Raw genomic sequence first — 11,959 nt, 5'->3', positions numbered from 1 at the left:
CAGCTCTAAAGTGACAGCAGTTTGGAGCCTATTCATGATTTATTTTGCAAAATAAAAATCTCCATTTTTCTGCAGACCTGTGCCAGAAGTAAATAACTGTACTGTTTTCAGACACTGGGCAAGAGCTTTTACAAGGCACCTCATCCCTGCTGAGGCATAGGTGGCCAGTGGGCAGGGTGGTCCCGTGGCGTCCTCTTTCCACTTACTCAGCCACTGGCTTCCACAGCAAATCTTTTCGTGTTTGCTTGCTTGTTTTTTGCATGATTGTTTGCTAAAGATTATCTTGTTAAAATACAAATATATTTTGACTTCCAAACTTATTCTACAAGGTCAGTATTACTGTGATAAAAAACCAAACATACAGCAATAATAATAATAATAATAATACAAACCAATATATCCAATGAACATTGATGTAAAAATGCTCAACAAAATAGTATCTAACCAAATTCAGCAGCACATCAAAAAGATCATTCATCATGATTGAGTGGGATTTATCCCTGGGATGCAAGGATGGCTTAACTTACACAAATCAATCAACGTGATACATCAATCATATCAATAGAATAAAGGACAAAAGCCCTATGATCATTTCAACTGATTCTGAGAAAGCATTCAATAAAAGTCAACACTCCTTCATGACGAAAAAACCCTCAAGAAACTGGAGACGGCATGAACATACCTCGGCACAACAAAAGTCATATATGGTATAGCCACAGCTAGTCTTGAACATGGAAAACCTGGAAGCCTTCTTCTTTAAGATCTCAAACACGACAAGGATACCCACTTTCACCACTGTTACTCAACACAGCCCTGGAAGTCCTGGCTAGAGCAATCAGACAAGAGAAAAAAAACGAAGGGCACCTCAATTGGAAAGGAAGAAATCAATTTATTCTTGTTTGCGGATGATAAAGAAAATCCTAAAGGCTCCACCAAAAAACTGTTAGAACTGAGAAACAAGCTTAGTAAAGTACCAGAACAAAAAATAAACATACAAAAATCAGTATCATTTCTATATGCCAACAGCAAATAGTATCAAAAAGAAAGTAATCCCATTTACAATAGCTACAATAAAATAAAATACCTGGAAATAAACTTAACCAAAGAAATGAAAGATCTTTACAATGAAAGTGAAAAACATTGGTACGAGAATTTGAAGGGAACACACAAAAATAGAGAAAATATTTTATGTTCTTGGATTGGAAGAATCAATGTTGTTAAAATATCTATACTACCCAAAGCAATCTACAGATCTGATGCAATCCCTATCTAAATACCAATGACATTCTTCTCAGAAATAGAAAAAAAAAATTGTAAAATTTATCCAAAGCTACCTTGGGCACGAAGGACAAAACTGAAGGAATTGCATTATCTGAGTTCAAAGTATATTACAGAGTTATAATAACTAAAACAGCATGATACTGCCATAAAAACAGACACATAGACCAATGGAACAGAATAGAGACCCCAGAAATTCACAACCTACAGTAAATCCATTTTGACAAGGATGCCAAGAACATACACTGGGGAAAAGACAGTCTGTTTAATAAATGTTGTTTGGAAAACTGGATATCCATATGTGGAAGAATGAAAAACTAAGCCCCTCTCTTTTGCCATATACAAAAATCAAATCAAAATGGATTAAAGACTTAAATCCAGGATCTCAAACTATGAAACTAGTAAAATAAAACACTGGGGAAACTCTCTAGGACATTGGTCTGGACAAAGATTTATTTATCCCTACCCCACAAACACAGGCAACCAAAGCAAAAATGGACAAATGGGATCACATCAACTTAAAAAGCTTCTGCACAGCAAAGGAAACAATCAACAAAGTGAAGAGACAGCCCACAAAATGGGAGAAAATATTTGCAAACTATCCATTTGACAAGGAATTAATATCCAGAATATTTAAGAAGCTCAAACAACTCAATAGGAAAAAATCTAATAATTTAATTAGATTGTTATTTAAATTAAATAATTAAATTGGGCAAAAATAATTAAAACTGTGCAAAAGATCTGAATAGACATTTCTCAAAAGAAGACATACAAATGGCAAACAGGCATATGAAAATGTGCTCATTGTCATTGATCCTCGGAGAAATGTAAACCAAAACTACAATGAGACATCATCTCACTCCAGTTAAAATGAGTTTTATTTAATAGACAGTCAATAGCAAAGCTGGCAAGCATGTGGAGGAAAGGAAACCCTTCTACAGTGGTGGGAATGTAAATTAGTACAACCACTGTGGAGAACAGTTTGGAAGTTTCTCAAAAAACTAGACATAGAGCTACCATATGATCCAGCAATTCCACTGCTGGGTATATACCCCAAAGTGAATCAATCTATTGAAGAGATCTCTGCACTCCCATGTTTGTGCAGCACTGTTCACAATAGCCAAGATTTGGAAGCAACCTAAGCATCCAGTAATAGACGAATGGGTAAAGAAAATGTGGTCCATGTACACAGTGGAGTACTATTTAGTCACAACAAAGGAGGAGATCCTGCCATTTGCAACTGGATGGAACTGGAGGTCATGATGTTAAGTGGAAAAAAGCCAGGCCCAGAGTGACAACCTGACATGTTCTTAGTCATTTGTGGAAGCTGCAATTTGAACCCATGAAGATAGAGAATAGAATGATGCTTACCAGAGGCTGGGAAGGGTGTGGGTTGTTAGGGGAATGTGGGATGGTTAGTGGATCAAAAGTAGAGTAGATAGAATGAATAAGACCTAGTACTTGATAGCACAACAGGGTGACTACAATCAGCAATACTTTGTAGCACATTTAAAAATAACTAAAAGAGTGGAATTGGAATGTCCCTGACACAAATAAGTGATCAGTGCCTGAGGCAATGGACACTCCATTTACCCTGATGTGATTATCACACATCGTATGTCTGTATCAACATAGCTCATGCACCCCATAAATAGATACCCCTACTGTGTGCCCATGAAGATTAAAAATTAAAATGGGAAAAAATAAACTGATTCAAAATGAAAAAATTTGTACACCTAAACCCATTTTGGAAATGTTAAACCCCATCATCATTTGAGGCTGTTTTGTGATGCCAGCTGGGGTGAAGATAGACCTGGACTGTCAGGCATCCTCAGGGACCTCTGGAGAGAACCTGCCCGACTGTGCATCAGTGTCACACCTGCTCTGACACACCAGAGGCCGCCCAGTGCTTTACTTTATACAGTGAGACAAGATCATCTGCAAACAATTAGAGCCCAGTGTGGGCCAATGTCCACGAAGTGCCAGGGACCATCCTTCTGGGGGAACAGGTTGAGCCTCACAAGTTGGACTTTGAAGGGTCCAGGAATCTGCTAAGTGTGAGGGGGAGTGAAGTCCTTCATGACAGAGAGGAGAGATGCCAGGCTCAGGATTTATGAGCCATGGGATCTGAGAGACTCTGGTGGTTTCCAGTCATTCAGCCAGTGGGGTAGAGAGAGATGGTTGCAGCCTGATGGGGAATTTGAGAAATCACAATGAGAAAGTCATCTACTTACCTAGGAGGACTCAGGTGACTCCGTGCTGTTTTTAGAAGTCCAGTTCCAAGACCAAGAAGAGAACAGTTTGTTTGTTTGGGGAGCTGTAAGTTGGTATAGCAAGATAAAAATAAATGAGACTGATGACAGGGTTTTGGCAAAAATGTTGGCAAGAAGCTGTAAGTCTCAATGAAGTTAAAACCTATGGAAAAGAAGAGAAGGGGTAGTTTTGTTAAAAGACATTTATGCAGCATCACTGATAAACACAGGTGACTCGTAGTCTATCTAAAGTGCAGGGCAGTTTCCAGGACCATCTCAGGGAACACTGACCTGCTGCCTGCCGTGCACCACAGGCTCCACCAGACAGTGTCTACGTTCACTGCTGGTGCCCAAGGCATGCACATAAAAGCTCTTTTTCTGAAAGTCTCACTGAAGCCTTCCTGAAAGCCAAGCAGTGAGAAAATAGAGGCCTCTGCCTGAATCTGTCTCCAATTAGCATATCAAGACAGCATCTCCACATCCAAAGCACCTGGCTGGAGTCCTCTCTCCTCCCTGAAATCCCACCACAGCTGTTGCTCCAGCTTCTGGTTCCTGTGCTGGGAGAAGATGGGCTGCATGGGACTCTGGACTCTGCAGGTGACCCTGGGGCTCCAGCCCACCCATGGGCCCTCCAGATGCCAGCTGGCAGCCCCTTGTGTTTCTGCCTTAACTTACCTGATTTGGCTGATGGCTTGGGCTGGAGAAACAGATGATGGGTTAAAAGCCTGAAAACGATCATTTGGTTCCACCTTAAGAAAACAGAGACATAAATGAGGTTGCTGTTATTTCAATTCAAATGTTTGATAAATAGAAATTTGAAGCTCTGCTTTACGGTTCTACAGTCTCAAATTAACAATGTCTGCCACATAAAATTACATCTTCTGTTTTTTTTTTAACCAGTCAATAAATCGAAGTTTAAATATGACTTAGAAGTGAAAATATGCTTGCAATTTTCTACCAACAGCTCATTAATCATGCAGTCAACAAAGCTTCAACAAAGGGGCCATCACAGGCACATTTGGCCAGTCAAGGGTGCGTTGTTGGTGCAATCTTTTTTTTAACTTACTTTTAAATCCAAAATCCAAGTTACCTGTAATAAATGGAGCTTAATTCATTGTGTGTCTCATATCATAAGAGGAGAGGGATAGAAGTGAAGAATCAAGTGGCCTGTCGTTGGATCTGAATCCAGCAGAGCCCCAGAGAAGCAATGCCCTGCTCCATGAAACACCATCGGAACGGAGTGCAGGGTGAGGCACAGGCTCAGTGAGCGCCAGTGCATGCTGCTCAGCTAGTTAGCTGGGTGGAACACAGAAACTCGTAAAAGTCAAGATCTTTTGTGCATTCGCGGATCAAGGACCTACTATGCACTCAATTGTGTGCCGGTGCTGATACTGCTGAGGTAAATAAGATTTTTTGTGCCCTGAAGGGTCTTGCAATCTGGTAGTCATCAAAAACGAAACATTACAACAATACAGATGTGTCCAGCGAACGGTGGGGTCTTGGTGGGGTCTTGCACCCTTCAGTCCACCAGAGACAGATGGGAAGGCTTCCGGGAAAAGACCCTAAAGTGCAGCTCGGAGGACGGCCTAGAAACGCCCAGTCTGGGGGGGAGGCGCTCAGTGAGCCTTGAAGGGACCCCCAGGATGAAGCACATCTCAAGGGAGAGTGGCAGGCGAGAGGCTTCTTCACGGGCGTGAGACCTGGGAACAACCGGCAGTCGTTGAGAGACAGAAGATGGAGAAGGCCGAGGTAGCTCTCGTGGGCCCTGCACGTCCCTCTCCTGGTTCAGTCGCACGGCTATCACTGCGCCTGAGGTCGGTGTTGTCCCCAGACAGCAGCCACGCGTGCCACCCTCATCCCCCACTCCTGTGTCCATCACAGAAATTGTCTGAGTGAATGAACAGGGTGTGGGGACAGGAGCTGCAGCAATGCAGGGCCTGTGGGCCTCCACCGAGAAGTCTGGGTTTTATCCTAAAAGCAATGGGCAGCCTTTAGAGGGGCGGCTGTTTAGGAGCATGAGAGATGTAACCAACTCTGTGTTCTAGGAAGAGAAGCCTGGACATGGGACACGGTGTGCGAGGGCCGGAAGGAACACAGCCTGTTAGGGAATGACTGTGAGAGCCCTACTGAGTGCTGCTGGTCTGAAGGACAGTGAAAGTGGAAATAACAAAGAAAAGCTTGTATGAGATATGTCTCTTCACATGTAATTTGTATTGAAGTATACTTTTTATAAGATAAAATGCAGAAATCATCATTGTACTACTTACTGAGTTTTGGCAATCGTATTCACCAGTGTAAAAAAAAACCAGCTACCCAAACCAGGGTGTGGAACATGACATCATCACTTCCAAAATCTCCTGCAGCTTTGCAGTGTCACAATAATTCTGGCCTCATAAAATAAACTGGGAAATATTCCTTCCTTCTTAATATTCTGAAAGTATCATTTTTATTTCTTTTTTTTTTTTTCTGAGACAGCCTTGCTCTATAGCCCAGGCAGGAATGTGGTGTGCAATCATGTAGCCTCAACCTCAACCTCTCAGACTCAAGCAATCTTCCCACTTCAGCCTCCTGAGTAACTGGAACCACAAACATGCACCACCATGCCTGGCTATTTTTTTGTACAGACAAGGTCTCACTATGTTGCCACGGCTGGGCTTGAACTCCTGGACTCAAGATATCCTCCCACCTTGACTTCCCAAGGTGCTGGAGTTACAGGCATGAGCCACCACACCTGGCCTCATTTCTATCCTGAATGACTGATATAATTTGCCAGTAAGGCTACATGCCTGTGGTGTTTTATTTTGGGAAGATTTTTTGATTATGTATTAAACAGCTCTAATAAATACAAGCTTTCAGATTAGCCTTTCATGTCAATTTTGATAAGCTGCACTCTTCAAGGAATGTGTTTATTGTCTCAAGTTTGACAAATATATTTCTATAATGCAATTTATAATATTTCCTTGTTTTCCTGTTAATGTATGTATGATCTGTAGTGATGTCTCATCTGTCATTCATGCTACTGATCATTGTCTCACTTGTTTCTTAATTAGCCTTCCTATAAAATTACCAGTTTTTTAAGCTTTTCAAAAAATAATGTTAACATTGTTGGTTGTTTTCTGTTTTTAATTCAACTAGTTTTTTCTTTTATATACTTTTTTCTAATTATCTTAGTTTTAACTTGCTATTTTTACTTTTGAAAGAGAAGCTTAGCTAATTAATTTTAAAAACTCTGCTTGTAATATATATATTTTACAATCTCTGCTTATAATATATACTGTTTTAGGTGAATCTCATATATTTTAATATATTATGCTTTGTAATCATTAAATTCCAGATATTTCTAAGTTTCTTGAGAGTTTCTCTTTATTCATTTTTATTTTGAAGTGTATTACAAATTTTAAAATAATTTTAGGTATTCATTGCTATTGATTTCTAATTTCATTCCATTTTAGACAAAGTATATACTCTTTATGTTTTTTAATTCTTTAAATTTATTGAACCTTTGTTATGGCCCAGAATATGGTCTATCTTGAAGAAAGTTTCATTTGCACTTGAGAAGTCTATGACTTTTGCATTTAGGTGTAGTGCTCTATAAATGAAAATTAGGTCAAGTTGGTTAACAGTGTTATGTTATTCTTTTATATCCTTACTGATTTTTTATTTACTTATTCCATCAATTACTGAAAAAAACTGGTATCAAAATCTCTGAATGTAATTGGGAATTATCTATATCATCTTTTTAAAAATAGATTTTAGTTTTTAGAACAGCTTTAGATTTGCAGAAAGCTTGTGAAGATATTACTGAGTTCCCACACGCCTGTCCCCAGCTCCTTTGTGGTTGATGTCTTACACTGGCATGGCTTACTTATCACAAGGATAAGCCAATATTGACTCATTATTATTAACTGAAGCCCATCATTTATTCACTTTTCTTAGTTCTCACCTGTGCTTCTTTACCACTCCAGGGTCCCATCCAGGACATCACGTGACATTTAGTTGTTTTGTCTCCTCTGGCCTTTCTCAGATATGGTGGTTTCCCAGACTTCCCTTGACAACCTTGACAGTTTTGAGAAGTAGTGGTCAAATATTTTGTAGGCTATCTCACAAAATTGAATTGAAACATGCAATCGAAATTTGTGTTTTTTTCATGATGATACTAAGTTTATGGGTTGCTGGGAGGAAGACCACAGAGGTGAAGTGGCACTTCCATGATATCAAAACAGGAGTCACATTGTGCTGTCAGCAAGATTGATGACTATTGAACTGACCACAGGCACCTGGCTGGGGCAGAGTCACCAGGTTTCTCCAGGGCAAAGTGCTTCTTTTTACCTCATTTCCACATTGCACGATGTGGAGGAAGTTACTGTGTGCCACACACATGAAGGATAGGAAGTTACACACCCCTCATTGAGACCACAGTATCTACATACAGCCACATACACAAAAGATGGGAAGTTACACACCCCTCATTGAGGTCCTAGCATTTACACACCCCTCGTCAGGGTCATAGCATCTGGATACGCACACACACATGAAGGATGGGAAGTTACACACCCCTCATAGAGACCACAGTATCTATATACAGCCATACGCATAGCATCTGGATACGCCCACACACATGAAGGATGGGAAGTTACACATCCCTCATCGAGGTCCCAGCATCTACATACAGCCACACACACGAAGGATGGGAAGTTATACACCCCTCATCACAGTCACAGTGTCTGCATACATTTTCTGGAATTCTACTGCATGAACCATTTGTCTGTTCTCCCCATTTCTTTCTTTCTTTTTTTCTTTCTTTGATCATGCATATCAATATGGCATCATGGATATGGTGTTTTATACTTTGAGTTATAACCCAATACTAATTTGTTTATTTTGTTGATTACATTGTTACAGTTTTGGTCACTGGGGGTGTTTCAGTTAGTGTCTCTATTCCTTCCACACATCCCCATGGACACATTGTTTTCATTTGTTTGTTTGTTTTCATCATCTTTTTACTTCCCGGCTTATTGTATATTTTCTACCCAAGTCCTAGAATCAGCTATTTCTCAAAGGAATCCCGGTTCCTTCCACTGGGAAATGGCCTTAGGAAATAAGATCTGGGTGCTAGGGGTGCCAGTTGCCACTGAGGTAATTTTTTCTTTTAGGCCCTGTCATCTACCAGAGGAAAAACTGTGGTGTGTGTACTAACCCATGTATACACACATCTCATGTAATGTGTGAGTACTAACCCATGTATGTACACAACTCATTTAATGTGTGTGTACTAACCCATGTATATACATATCTCATGTAATGTGTGAGTACTAACCCATGTATGTACACTTCTCATGAAAAGTGTGAGCTAACCCATGTATACACACATCTCATGAAATGTGTGTGTGTACTAACCCATGTATGTACACAACTCATTTAATGTGTGTGTACTAACCCATGTATATACATATCTCATGTCATGTGTGAGTACTAACCCATGTATGTACACTTCCCATGAAAAGTGTGTGAGCTAACCCATGTATACACACATCTCATGAAATGTGTGTGTGTACCAACCCATGTATGTACACAACTCATTTAATATGTGTGTGTACTAACCCATGTATATACATATCTCATGAAATGTGTGTATACCAACCCATGTATATACACATCTCATGAAAGCTGTGTGTACCAACTCATGTATGTACACATCTCATGAAATATGTATGTACTAACCCATGCATATACACATCTCATGAAATGTGTGTGTACTAACCCATGAGTATACACATCTCACAAAATGTGTGTGTACTAACCCATGTATATACACATCTCATGAAAGGTGTGTGTACTAACCCATGTATATACACATGTAATAAATTGTTTCCATGTGTAACTATGTCTGTCTACATTGGGCATATATATGCACTGTGGTACTAGAATTATTAACCCAACCTCTGAGAGACACAACTTTATCAACCAGAGTATGGTGCTGATGTGCAGTTCCTTTTGCCTGTAGTTTTACGGTGTCCACTCACTTCCAAAGTGACTGATGTCAGCACCTTTTCTCACTCCTCAGTGACAGTGTTTCATGCATTTGTAATATAGTTGGACTCACTTGTCACAGTTGGCATTTCTTCCTGGCATCCTCCAACTTCCAAATAACTTTTTAAAAAGCTTGTGTATATTAAAGCTTCACTTTTTGTAAAATTCCATGAGTTTTGACAAACGCCTAAGTCTATGTATCCACCATGGTTTGCCGAGACCATTTAATCACAGGTACTGATAACTGTTGGATTTTGTCAAATGCCTTTGCTGCATTACGGTATTGTACAGATAGTGTTAGTGCTTGGAGGATGTCCTGTGCCTTGCCTATTTATCTCTTTCCACTACACACCCACTGAACCCCTGACAATTCTCATCACTTTACTGGCGTTATAATTTTGCTTGTTAAGATAATGCCATGTAATTGGAATAACACTGTATACAACCTTTCGAGGTTAGCTTTGTTCACCTGGAAATATGCATTTAAGTTTACTTCACATCTTTCTTAGGCTTAGTAACTCACTTCTGTTTAGTGCTGAATAATTTCCCATTGCACTAGAGATGCACTAGGGTCTGTTTGTCCATCCACCTGTGGAAGGAGCTTGGTTGTTTCCAGGTTTTGGTGGTTATGGAGAAAGCTGCCTTACACATTGCATACCAGATTTTTTGCAGACACAGTTCTCAGATAAACTGTGTAAGTGGCTAGGAGTGTGGCTTCTGGGTGCTGCAATCAGGCTATGCTTAGTTTTGTGGGAGGCTGCCAAACCCCTTCACTTGGCCTTCCCATCAGCCATGAGTCGGAGCTCCTCTTTCTCTGCTTCCTCTTCAGCATTTAGCTTTGTCAGGCTTTTAAATATTTTACTTTGTGTTTTTTAAGATGTGTTTCATGGCACCTCATTGTTTCAGTTTGCAGTCTCCTAGTGACGAGTGACCATGAGCATGAGCATCTTTCCACGTGCTTACTTGCCATCTGTGCCTCATCTGTGGTGAGATGTTCATATCCATTGTTTGCTCATTTCTTGTGTTCTTTGCTTTCTTATTGAATTTTCAACATTCATTGTATGTCTTTAATACAAGTCAGCTATCAGATATGTGTATTGCAAAGATGTTCTTGCAGTATTTCGCTTGTCTTTTTTTTTTTAGTGTCTTTCACAGATGACAGTTGATAATTCATTTTTGAAAGATTATTAATATTAACTTAATTTCTCTGTATAATAATTATTACAACTCCTATGAGCCTATTCAGATTGTCTCTTTCTCCCTGAGTGAGTTTGATTACTGTCTTTCAAAAAATTGGTGCATTTCATATAAATTATAAATTTTGGGGTCTAGAGCTATTTATAATATCCCTTTATCGTTTTAATGATCGTGGGATCAGTAGTGATAGACTTTCTTTTATTTCTGATAGTGGCAATTGTGTCTTTTTTTCTTAGTTAGCTTGGCTTGGAGCTTATGGATATTAATGTTTGCAAAACTAGATTTGGTTTCACTGATTTTCTCTATTCTTTTTCTGCTTTCAATTTCACTGATATCATATCTCAATTTTTATGGTAAACGGTAGATTTTAAGTGTTCTCACTATAAAAAGATTAAGTATGTGAGGTGATATGTATGCTAGTTATTTTGAAAATGATTCCACATTGTAAACATATGTAAAAACATTACATTGTATGCCATAAATATATATAATTATGTCAATTAATTTTTTAAAAATAAGTAATAAAGGGAAATATTTCCAAGTTAAAGTTAAAATTAAAATCTTTATCTCAGAAGACATTATGAAGAGCACCAAAATGCAAGCCACACAATGGTAGATGCTGTTTACAATTCATTCAACCAACAAAGGGTTTCCATGTCAACCACAGAGAGAACTGTAGGCCAGTGAGGAACGACAGAACTGTAGGCCAGTGAGGAACCACAGGAAGAACTGCAGGCCAGAAAGGAATCACAGGGAGAACTGCAGGCCAGCGAGGAACAGACACCCTGATCTAAAATGAAAATGGCGACAGTCATGAATGGGACTTCAAAAAAGAGAAGACCGAAACTACAAATGAACACATAAATAAAAAGTTAACCAAATAACAAGTTAATTTTTGAAAGTGTATTTGATCAGTCATCAGAGAAATGTAAAATAAAATCTTTGCATTGTTATTACAACAAATGCACCCACCATGGCTAATAAGTGAATGCTGGTGATACTGAGTGATGGGGGGGATGTGGAGGAGAACGCTCTGAGCCTGTCGGGCCGGCACCTTTGCAGTGGGAATCGTTTTAGCGTCTCTCATGGAAGCTGGAGGTGCTCAGACCCTGGAACCCACCAATTCCACTGCTATGTATAGCCTAAGAGAAATGCAGACTGACACCAACATCTACTTAGAAAAATACACAGAGCAGGATTTC

This window comes from Colobus angolensis, unplaced genomic scaffold (assembly GCF_000951035.1).
Source record: "Colobus angolensis palliatus isolate OR3802 unplaced genomic scaffold, Cang.pa_1.0 Scaffold53, whole genome shotgun sequence".
Lineage (NCBI taxonomy): Eukaryota > Metazoa > Chordata > Mammalia > Primates > Cercopithecidae > Colobus > Colobus angolensis.
The sequence above is the reverse complement of the archived record's forward strand: the minus strand, read 5'-3'. Positions refer to the sequence as shown.